Here is a 12,177-nt window from a genome sequence, read left to right on the forward strand (position 1 = left end):
TATGCAGACATGATCCAGCATAAGGCTTCTCCATAAGCATCAACACACCATTAGTACAAACACATCCTGTTGGGTTTTGTACAAGTGGCGATCAGGAACTAAGGTTACGAGACTGATATTCCTGGAGTTTGGTCTGTTATATACACTGATAAGCCAAAACATTATGACCACAGCCCACCGTGACGTTGGATGCCGTCTGGTCGCGTTGCAGGCAAGTGACGCGGTAATACGAGGGTCACTCCAAAAGATATACACACTATTTTTGTAAAAATACAGTTTTCATTCTGCATGTGTGAAAGTTTTACAGTGTGTAGATATATCCTTCCCGCTAGTTGCCAAAATCAGTTCAATCTGTTCCCGAGAGTGGCGCCGTCACAGCATGTCTTCAAGATGACTGCTACACTTGACGTTCGTCAGAAGCAATGTGCTGTCATAGAATTCCTGTGCTGTGAAAATGAGATGGTGGTAAACATCCACAAGAGATTGAAAAAGGTGTATGGAGATGCCGGTGTCGATCGTAGTACACTTAGTCGGTGGGCAAGCAGGTTACGTGATGAAAGCGGGCACGGCAATGTTGAGGATTGTCCTGGCATTCCAGACAATGTGCAAGGAGTTAACGAATTGGTGACTGCTTACAGACACATCACAGTGAACGAATTGTCACGCTACGTTGGGATAGGGGATGGAAGTGTTTGCAGAATACTGGAAGTGTTGGCGTTAAAAATGTTTGTTCCAGGTGGGTTCCCAGAATGTTGACAGTGGCTCACAAAGAAACAAGAAAACCGGTATGCAGCGAACTTTTGGAACAGTAAGAGAATGGTCGAGATGAATTTCTTTGAAGAATTGTGACAGGTGATGAAACATGGCTCCATCATTTTTCGCCAGAGACGAAGAGGCATTCAATGGAGTGCCATCAAGCAAATTCACCCAAGAAAAAAAATTCAAAACCATACCTTCCGCTGGAAAAGTTATGGCTACGGTGTTTTTCAATTCCGAAGGACTCTTGCTTGTGACAATCATGCCATGTGGAACCTCCTTAAATACTGATGTATATGTGAGACACTGAAGAAACTTCAAGGTCGACTGAGTCGTATTCGACCACATCGGCAAAAGCAGGATGTTTTTCTGTTGCACGACTATGCACGGCCACATCAGTCAAAAAACTATGGGAACGATCACAAAACTCGGATGGAAAACACTGAAACACCCGCCTTACAGTCCTCACCTGGCTCCATATCACTGTCATCTCTTTGGGAAACTAAAAGACTCTCTTCGTGGAACAAGGTTTGAAGATGATGACTCTCTTGTGCACACTGCCAAACAGTGGCTCCAACTGGGTGGTCCAGAATTTTACCGTGCGGGTATACAGGCGCTGGTTCCAAGATGGCGAAAGGCAGTTGAGAGGGATGGAAATTATGTGGAGCAATGAAAATATTGTTCCTAAAGCATATATCTACACACTCTAAAACTTTCAAACATGTAGAATAAAAGATGGATTAAAAAAATACTGTGCATTTCTTTTGGCGTGACCATCGTAAAAGTATGTAAGCGGATGGGGGATCACCCTAGTGAAGATATGGGCTGCAAAAGGAGACGTACCTTGAGATAAGTGACTTTGACTAAGGGCAGGTTATAATTACACAGAGACTCCGAACGAGTATCTCGAAAACGGCGAATCTGGTCGAATGTTCAAGTGCTACTGTCGAGAATCTACAGAAAGAGGTAGAAGGACAGTGAAACTAACACTAGGTGCTAAATGGTTGGATGTCCACGACTCTTCACAGGACGTGGGGTTCGGAGGCTTGTCCGCTCTGTAGAGTTAGACAGATGGTGATTTGTGACGTCTCTACCGAAAGAGCTCAATGATGGTGCGCGCAAAAGTGTTTCGGAGCACACCGTTCATTGTACATTGTTGAACGTGAAGGTTCGCAGCAGACCAGCCCTGAGTGTTCACATGCTGACCCATCGACATCGTCAATTACTAAGGCAGTGGGCACGGGACAGTTGGAATTCGACCGTCAACCAATGGAAACGTGTCGTCTCATCAGGTGAGTCACATTTTTGGTGCACTTGGTCGATGGTCGTCTTCACAAACGCTGTCATCGAGGTGAAGGGCGGCTTGAAACGTCCAGCACGCCACCGACCCAGGCTGTTGGGAGAAGTATTACGATAGGGGAGACATTCTCCTGCGCTTGAAAGTGACCTCTGTTAGTAATCGATGACACGCTGACAGCTGCGAACCACCTGCATCTCTTCATGCTTGATGTCTCCCCCGACGGCGATGTCATCTTTCAGCAGGATAACTGTCCCTGTCTCGGAGCCACAACCGTGCTACAGTAGTTTGAGGAGCATTATAGTAAATTCACGTTCATGTCTCGGCGACCAAATTCGCCAGATGTGAATCCTATGGAACCCATCTGGGTCGCTATCGGGCGCCATCACCGCGTACGCAGTCCGCCCCGATAGCTGAGTGGTCAGCGTGACGGATTGCCGTCCTACGAGCCCGAGTTCGATTCCCGGCTGGGTCGGAGATTTTCTCCGCTCAGGGACTGGTGTTGTTTTCATCATCATTTCATCCACATCCGGCGCGGAGGTCGCCCAATGTGGCGTCGAATTTAATGACCTGCCCCGCTAGGGGACTGCCGGCCAATGACGCCAAACGCTCATTTCCATTACCACGTACGCAAATCAGCGGCCCGTAATTTAAGCGAATTACATGACCTGTGCGTAGACATTTAATGTCACATACCACTACAAACCTTCTAACAAACAGTCGATCCCTGATACGCATAATCTGGCATGTATTTCGTTCCTAAGACGAACAAACAACTTATTAAACAGGTGGTCATAATGGTTTGGCTCATCAGTGTAGAAATTAGCAGTGTGCGGTAATTCTGATACATGGGGTTGGTAACTGTGCAGTTTCAGCCACCAGCCACCTACAGCTCAGGTTGCAGGTAAACACTAATGGGGGCTCCATTCGATAACAGGTCTCGTGAAGAAATCATTTCAGTTATTCTATTTCTGTGGGCGAAACATCTAACCGCTGCTCAAATTCAGCAGCAACTGGTAGAGGTGCGCAAAGAGATAGTAATGTCTGTCCAGCACCTTGCAGAATGGCGTCGAAAGTTTGCAGCCGGCAGGGGAAACGTCACCGAGAAGTATCGCTGTGGTCCATCCAGCATGGCATGAACAATTTGAACACAGTCCACATGGTGGAGCTGATTTAGGACAACAGGAGGGGCACCTAGGAGGCCGACATTTCGCTTCAGATTAGGAGGTGAAACACTTTAGAACAACGTGGCTGAAGATGCAAGGACGGGGTTTCCACCAGGAGAATATATTCAAACTCATCTGAGAAAGCGACAAGTGCCTAAACCGATACTGAAGCTACCAAAAAATAACCAAATGTATGTGTTATCAGTTGGCTGTATTGGTTCTATCACATGGTTCAAATGGCTCTAAGCACTATGGGACTTAACATCAGAGGTCATCAGTCCTCTAGACTTAGAACTACTTAAACCTAACTAACCTAAGGACATCACACACATCCATGTCCAAGGCAGGATTCGAACCTGCGACTGTAGCAGTAGCGCGGTTCTGGACTGAAGCTCCTAGAACCGCTCATCCCCAGCGGCCGGCCTTGTATCAAATAAAATGAGCACTATTCACTGCATTCTTTGTAACCTTAGTTTCTCACCATCTCTTACAGGCACCTTAATATTTTTCAGTCCATATTGGGGATGAATCTGCCTTGCAGCTCGAGGCATGTTCCTTGATTACAGCGAATGTCATGTTTTTTAACGCACTTCATGATATTGCTGAGTCTCTGTTTTAAGAAATTAGACTGAGGCGGCATTGCACTAGTGCCTCTGCCTGAACTTTGAGCAGGACTCGTTGGCCAAACAAGGGAGGCGTGTGTCAGCCACTGGCATAACTCTGTAGGTAGGAGCTGCAACAGTGCTGGTGCAGCACCCCACAGTGCGACGTTTTGCGGCCAGTGGTTGACCAGACTGCTGCATAGTGTAGCCACAGGGACCGTAAATGCTCCCAGATCAGCAGGCAGTAGCGTCCCTGCAGCTCCATGCGTTTGACTGTCACAGTCTCTATCCCTTTCATTGATCGAATGCACAGTTAAACTAATCCAATCTCACAGAGCAGCATCAACAGTTGAGTGAGGGTACTGTTTTGTGAGCTGTCAGCTAGCCTTGTTGATAGTGGGTTTCAAACATTCACCACCAGCCACCGGCAGCAGACAGCAACCACTGGCCTCAAAACACCGCAATGTGGTGCTGACACATTGCTGAGTCGGCGAGGGGACCGTAGCTGCCATCTGCTGTGGTGCTGTCTCAGCGCTTTGCTGCAGATGTCACCAGCTGCTCACTAGTCGTGGGTGGCTCCTCGGTTACTATTGTGCAAGTAGTGTATGCGAGGCATCAAATACTAGCAACGTTCTGTTGAGTAAATATTATTGACGTCGTACTGGAGAGCCCGCACTACAGCTTCCCACATAAACAGCTCTGCAGCCGAAACCAGCCACCCCATAACACTACTGCACCAAACTGAAAGTGTCCCAGAAAACTTCGAGTAGAGCCCTTTGAAATGCAGAAAAACGGCGATGTATCACACACTGAAATATTTTTACAGACAAAATTCTTCCAATTTGGTTAGTATGATATATACCTGTATTTGATATTAGAGAAACAAAAAATAGTAATCCATGTATTCATTCTCCATATCGTAGGTATCAGTGTTGCAGTTTCGTATTGTGCCTACTTTGATTAAGCGCAGTGTTTGGAACATGTATGATAGGGTCAGCTTAGGCATATTAAACCGCTCACGAGCACAATGTGGAGGCCGCGTGTAGGCTGAGACTCGAGGCTGATGAAATGGGAGGTAGAAGCCATTACACTGACTATATATTTACCCCTACCAGTCTGTTCAGGGCTGGTTCTCTAAAATTCGCACATATGAGAGATAAAAAATCCAATGCCATTGGCCTCGTCTCTGCAACTTCCGTGTCACGAACCGGCGACGTACTTCGAACCTATGTGGCTGACGCGTTAGAAACTGCTGTCCGGGAGTGAAACGTCAGCAGCTCTAGCCAACGAGGCCGTGGTCGCGGACATCGCGCCTGAAACATCGATATTCCATTAGAGCCGTATCGGTGTCATAGGTGCCACGACAGCTGGCGTCTCCGGGCCGTGGCAGCGGTTGACTGGTGAGGCCCAGCTCGCCAGTCCAAGCAGCGCCGCTATTGGCAATGTGAGCCCCAGTTGAACGAAATCCATAACTCATTCGGAAGCTCAAGATTTCAGTAGATAGGAACTGGTAGCGCAGTTCAAGAGTTGAGTGGTCGCCATCACTCTTCATTTATCACGAAGGCACTTTGCAACATCTTAATTATTTACAATGGTGTAGGACATCATCATCAGATCCAGTTGTGGTCAGGAGTTATTGCCTGTGACGATTTCAAGTAGACTGCAGCTCATCTCTCCACTTCATCGTAGGAATACCAACGTCTCTTTTCCCTTGAGGTCTACATCTGCATAATAATTAATGTATTCATTAATCTACCTTCCTTTGAATATGTTCATGTCATTTTTTTCTGTACTCCTGTATTTTATGAAATATGCTTTTGATGCGAATTTCATTTCTGATTTCACTACTCTTTATACAATCCAGTGACTTTATAAGCAGCTACTGGTCTTAGCATTACCGTCTCCGCTTCTTTCACCTTCCACTTAATAGTGGTCAAGTCTCTGAACCACTCATGAGAAGTGGTGTTCCCATCACATTATAGCATTTTAGTATCGCCCCTTCCACAATTTTCCGAATGAGAGTGCGATTTATTGTACTTATCAACTGTTAAAATTTTTGCAGTTTGTATGCTTGATGATTGGATGTAATGTATTACATATCAAATCCCGGGTATTTAAAAGCATTTATGTATTCCACCAGTCTATCATCGGTTATTACTTTGAAAAAGAATATGTTTCAGCCTATAGTCGCAATTTGTTTATTTTACGCACAGGCTAGCGGTTTCGGTACTCAGTACCATCCTCGGCGCATCCTTCGATCAAAAAATTCCATTACATACAACAATAATGCAAGAGAAATTTAAAAAATGTTAAACTCTATGACAGCAAAAGTATGGTGTGTAGTGTAACCTTAGAGTGCGCAGGTAGCAGTTGTCATACCCAAATAGGCCTGTCCAATACTAAAAGAGGTCAGTGTTGAGCTTTGAACAGACGGAAATTAGACCAGCAGTGGTAAGAATGCCCCCTATGTACACTTTCTATTCCTTATAATACTTTTTTAACCTTTAAAATGGTACAATGTAAAAGATTTTCAAGAAAATCAAAAAATTTGAAATAAAGCAATTGTATAAAAATAGTCCGCAGTGTAATAAAGCATTAAGAGGAAAATCAGATCTGTTTAGCCAAGTTTATAATTACCGACATATAAGTTGATGCAACTATGAAACGTCGATATAACCATGAATCATTAAATTAAGCAACTATCATCGAAGTAACAGCATTATGTATTAAAAATACAAAATTATTTTTATTGGGAAAAATCTATCGACCAGAGGGAATATTGGCGCAGTGTGGCTACGTTATCTCTGAAACTGCCGGCTGGTGATCTCTGGCTCTCAGCGGCGCTGCGTCACGCCCTCCCCACGCCGTGTCGCAGCTCACCGACCGCCCACGGCCTCGTCGGTAGCGTGCAGCTATGAAATGCTGCAGTTTCTCTTGCCTCATTGTTCTAACTAGGTAATGGAATTTGTTTGTTCGTAGGATGACCTGAGAATACGACTGTATACCGAAGCCGGTACCCATTGGGAAAAAAATAAACTGCGAATATACACTCAAACACGTTGTATTGGTCGCTGTTCCACCTAGACTATTTCGGGAATGTGTAATTATTACTTTTGCGCTTCGCTGATGCTTACTAGGGAATGCTATTATTTTAGTTTTATCCACTCCTGCAAATTGAAATAAGAACACCGTGAATTCATTGTCCCAGGAAGGGGAAACTTTATTGACACATTCCTGGGGTCAGATACATCACATGATAACACTGACAGAACCACAGGGACATAGACACAGGCAACAGAGCATGCACAGTGTCGGCACTAGTACAGTGTATATCCACCTTTCGCAGCAATGAAGGGTGCTATTCTCCCATGGAGACGATCGTAGAGATGCTGGATGTAGTCCTGTGGAACGGCTTGCCATGCCATTTCCACCTGGCGCCTCAGTTGGACCAGCGTTCGTGCTGGACGTGCAGACCGCGTGAGACGACGCTTCATCCAGTCCCAAACATGCTTAATGGGGGACAGATCCGGAGATCTTGCTGGCCAAGGTAGTTGACTCACACCTTCTAGAGCACGTTGGGTGGCACGGGATACATGCGGACGTGCATTGTCCTGTTGGAACAGCAAGTTCCCTTGCCGGTCTAGGAATGGTAGAACGATGGGTTCGATGACGGTTTGGATGTACCGTGCACTACTCAGTGTCCCCTCGACGATCACCAGAGGTGTACGGCCAGTGTAGGAGATCGCTCCCCACACCATGATGCCGGGTGTTGGCCCTGTGTGCCTCGGTCGTATGCAGTCCTGACTGTGGCGCTCACCTGCACGGCGCCAAACACGAATACGACCATCATTGGCACCAAGGCAGAAGCGACTCTCATCGCTGAAGACGACACGTCTCCATTCGTCCCTCCATTCACGCCTGTCGCGACACCACTGGAGGCGGGCTGCACGATGTTGGGGCGTGAGCGGAAGACGACCCAACGGTGTGCGGGACCGTAGCCCAGCTTCATGGAGACGGTTGCGAATGGTCCTCGCCGATACCCCAGGAGCAACAGTGTCCCTAATTTGCTGGGAAGTGGCGGTGCGGTCCCCTACGGCACTGCGTAGGATCCTACGGTCTTGGCGTGCATCCGTGCGTCACTGCGGTCCGGTCCCAGGTCGACGGGCACGTGCACCTTCCGCCGACCACTGGCGACAACATCGATGTACTGTGGAGACCTCACGCCCCACGTGTTGAGCAATTCGGCGGTACGTCCACCCGGCCTCCTGCATGCCCACTATACGCCCTCGCTCAAAGGCCGTCAACTGCACATACGGTTCACGTCCACGCTGTCGCGGCATGCTACCAGTGTTTAAGACTGCGATGGAGCTCCGTTTGCCACGGCAAACTGGCTGACACTGACGGCGGCGGTGCACAAATGCTGCGCAGCTAGCGCCATTCGACGGCCAACACCGCGGTTCCTGGTGTGTCCGCTGTGCCGTGCGTGTGATCATTGCTTGTACAGCCCTCTCGCAGTGTCCGGAGCAAGTATGGTGGGTCTGACACACCGGTGTCAATGTGTTCTTTTTTTCGGAGTGTATTTAGATACTGTCATACTATAATCATTTGTTGCATGGTCCAACGACCAAATTCTTCTCTGTAATTTACAGTACTGCCCAAGAAGTAATGCAGATGATAAACGGTTATTCATTGGACAAACATATTATACTAGAACTGACATGTGATTACATTTTCATGTAATTTGGGTGCATAGATCCTGAGAAATCAGTACCCAGAACAACCACCTCTGGCGGTAATAACGGTCTTGGTACGCCTGGGCATTGAGTCAAACAGAGCTTGGATGATGTGTACAGGTACAGCTGCCCATGCAGCTTCAACACGATACAACAGTTCATCAAGAGTAGTGACTGGCGTATTGTGTCGAGCCAATTGCTCGGTCACCATTGACCAGACGTATTCAGTTGGTGAGAGATCTGGAGAATGTGCTGGCGAGGGCAGCCGTCGAACATTTTCTGAATCCAGAAAGGCCAGTACAGGACCTGCAACATGCAGTCGTGCATTATCCTGCTGAAATGTAGGTTTTCGCAGGGATCGAATGACGGGTCGTAACACATCTGAAAAGTAACGTCCACTGTTCGAAGTGCCGTCAATGCGAGCAAGAGGTGACCGAGACATGTAACCCCACACTATCACGCCGGGTGATACGCCAGTATGGCGATGACGCATGAGCGCTCCCAATGTGCGTTCATCGCGATGTCGCCAAACACGGATGCGAGCATCATGATGCTCTAAACAGAACCTGGATTCATCCGAAAAAATGGCGTTTTGCCATTCGTGCACCCATGTTCGTCGTTGAGTACACCATCGCAGGCGCTCCTGTCTGTGATGCAGCGCCAAGGGTAGACGCAGCCATGGTCTCCGAGCTGATAGTCCATGCTACTGCAAACGTCGTCGAACTGTTCGTGCAGATGGTTGTTGTCTTGTAAACGTCCCCATCTGTTGACTCAGGGATCGAGAAGTGGCTGCACGATTCGTTACAGCCATGCGGATAAGATGCCTGTCATCTCGACTGCTAGTGATACGAGGCCGTTGGGATCCAGCATGGCGTGGCGTATTACCTTCCTGAACAAACCGATTCCATATTCTGCTAACAGTCATTGGATACCGACCAACGCGCGCAGTAATGTCGGGATACGATAAACCGCAATCGCGATAGGCTACAGTCCGACCTTTATCAAAATCGGAAACGTGGTGGTACACATTTCATGTTTCAGCAGGCAACGCCGGTCAACTGCTGTTTGTGTATGAGAAATCGGTTGGAAACTCTCCTCATGTCAGCACGTTGTAGGTGTCGCCACCGGCGCCAACCTTGTGTGAATGCTCTGAAAAGCTAATCATTTGCATATCACAGCACCTTCTCCCTGTCGGTTAAATCTTACGTCAGTAGCACGTCATCTTTGTGGTGTAGCAATTTTAATGGCCAGTAGTGTATCTTCCGTGTCCGCTAAGATTATTTGATCATCTGCAAACGGGGGTGTGTTTATAATTTTATTTTTAAGCTTATAATGGTGCAGCACTTTCTTCTGCCATGTCTCTGTGCCGACGTCCATGTATACAGGGTGGGTCACGAACTATTTCCATGCAGAATAACTCCGAAAGTATGACAGTAACATAAAAAGTTAGTGGGAGAAATGTTGCATGGGACAACGGGGATCATGATATGACGTTCATGTTTTGTTGCTAGGTGGGGTCGCGTAAGAGATGTCAAGGTAAACTTTTTATAAATGGGGTGCTAGAGTTTGGTACTTGTTTTCTGATGGTGGATATCGAGACGAATGCAGTGATGTGTAACAGTAAGGTCTTTGAAGGTCGACGAGGTGAATAAGGTGTCATGAACGACCCATTTACAGAAGGTGTTCGAAGTGATGACCATTGGTGTCAATGCAGTGCCGCGGTCTTCTTATCATGGATTGAGTGGTATTCCACATCACTGCGGCCCTTATCGAATCACTTGCTCTGACAATTCTCTCTCGTATACCGTGCAAATAGTAAATCTTCGCCGAATACGGCGTATCCATCTAACGAGCCACAATTTGATGGATTCGCAATACATCACTAATAGGAACGGTAAGATTAGTATCGTCGAATCAAGCGAATGTGAATGATGTATTCCTTCGAAGAACAATTCGATAGGCTTCTCATTTACGGAGAATGCCAACGAAATTCAGTGAGAGCTAGGGACTTATACAGTGAAAGATATCCTTAATGTACTCACCCTACGCGTCGTTAATTTAAATATGTGTGTGATAAATTGAGAACAACTGGATCTTTAACGCGTCGGAAACATACCTGGCAAAGGAAAGCTACTAACGAGGAAACGGGAATTGGCACTCTTGCCACTGTGGTTCGAGATCCTTGTGTTAGTTCTCATGAAATCGCAAGGGAATCCGGCATGAGCCAGAGTAGTTTTGTCCGTGTTCTGCATCGCCATAAATACCATTCTTACCATATCAGTCTCCACCGAGAATTAACTGGTACGGACTTCATGCGTCGCACTGCATTGTGCCGATGGCCTCAACTTTATATTCAGAGGGATGACACATTTATTTATTTTATTTTAATAACTGACGAGGCTACTACATTTACTAACCATGGAGATGTTAATTCGCATAACATCCGTTATTGGGCAACTGAAAATCCGTGTTTGCTGCGGCAAGTTGCACACGAAGAACCGTGGTCGGTGAATGGACGGTGTGGTATCCTGGAGGACAGAATTATAGGCCCCTATTTCATCGAAGGAAATCTTAATGGTAGGAAGTACACCACATTTATGCAAGAAACATTAGGTCTGTTATTGGAAGAAATACCTTCAGGAACAAGGAACAGAATGTGGTATCAACGCGACAGGTATCCGGCACATTTTTCGCTGATGGCTAGAAATGAGTTGCAGAGACAATTTGCAAATCGTTAGGTTGGATGCGGAGGACATGTGACGCTGCCGGCTCGTTCGCCAGACTTGAAGTCTGTTGATTTTTCTTGTGGGAATTGGTAAAGGACATTGTTTATAAAGACGTTCCAACTACACCTGAACATATGCGAGAGAGAACTGTCAGAGTATGTTCTTCGATAACTGCGATTGTGATAAGAAATACCGCTCAATCCATGATAAGAAGATTGCAGCACTGCATTGATACCAATGGTCATCACTTCGAACACCTTCTGTAAATGGACATTCATCCACCTTTGTGACCTTTGTTGACCTTCAAAGACCTTACTGTTACACATCATTGGATTCGTCTCGATAGCAACTACCAGAAAATAAGTACCAAACTATAGCATCCAATTAAAAAACAACAACAACAACAAAGTTTACTTTCATATCTCTGACGCGACCCCACCTAGTAATAAAAAACGAACATCATATTATGGCCCCGTTGTCCCATGCAACATTTATCCCGCGAACTTTTCAGAACCTATCATACTTTCGGAGTTATTCTAGGATGCAATAGTTAGTGACTCCCCCTGTGCATCGTACCGAGAGTCGATCGAGGTTCTTTGGTTTAGAACTGAGTCTTTTGTCTATTCTGTGGCGGTCTTGGCTGCAGATATCTCGACCTGAGTTGTGAGATGGAGAGACTTAGGACTCCCTTGATATGTCAGGGGTGGGCTACACGAAGGAAGCAGATACTCGGTTAGAGGCGCACTTACGGAGTGTACATGGGAGTTTTTTAAGCTAGGCCGTAGTTCAAAGTCCTCTGATGAACGCTAAGTAACGTATCTGCACAGGCAAATCAGGTCGCATACATAGTAAAGACACTTCGACTATCAAAAATTTAACAGCAAACTATCGAAGTAT

General features: G+C 46.5%; 1 protein-coding gene across 3 annotated transcripts in view; it reads right to left on the reverse strand.

The window, feature by feature from the left end:
• Window positions 1-12,177, reverse strand: part of LOC126266652 (putative fatty acyl-CoA reductase CG5065) — a 394,269-nt gene that overhangs the window by 1,297 nt on the left and 380,795 nt on the right. The gene's annotated exons all lie outside the window — the stretch shown is intronic.

This window comes from Schistocerca gregaria, chromosome 4 (genome assembly GCF_023897955.1).
Source record: "Schistocerca gregaria isolate iqSchGreg1 chromosome 4, iqSchGreg1.2, whole genome shotgun sequence".
Taxonomy (NCBI): domain Eukaryota; kingdom Metazoa; phylum Arthropoda; class Insecta; order Orthoptera; family Acrididae; genus Schistocerca; species Schistocerca gregaria.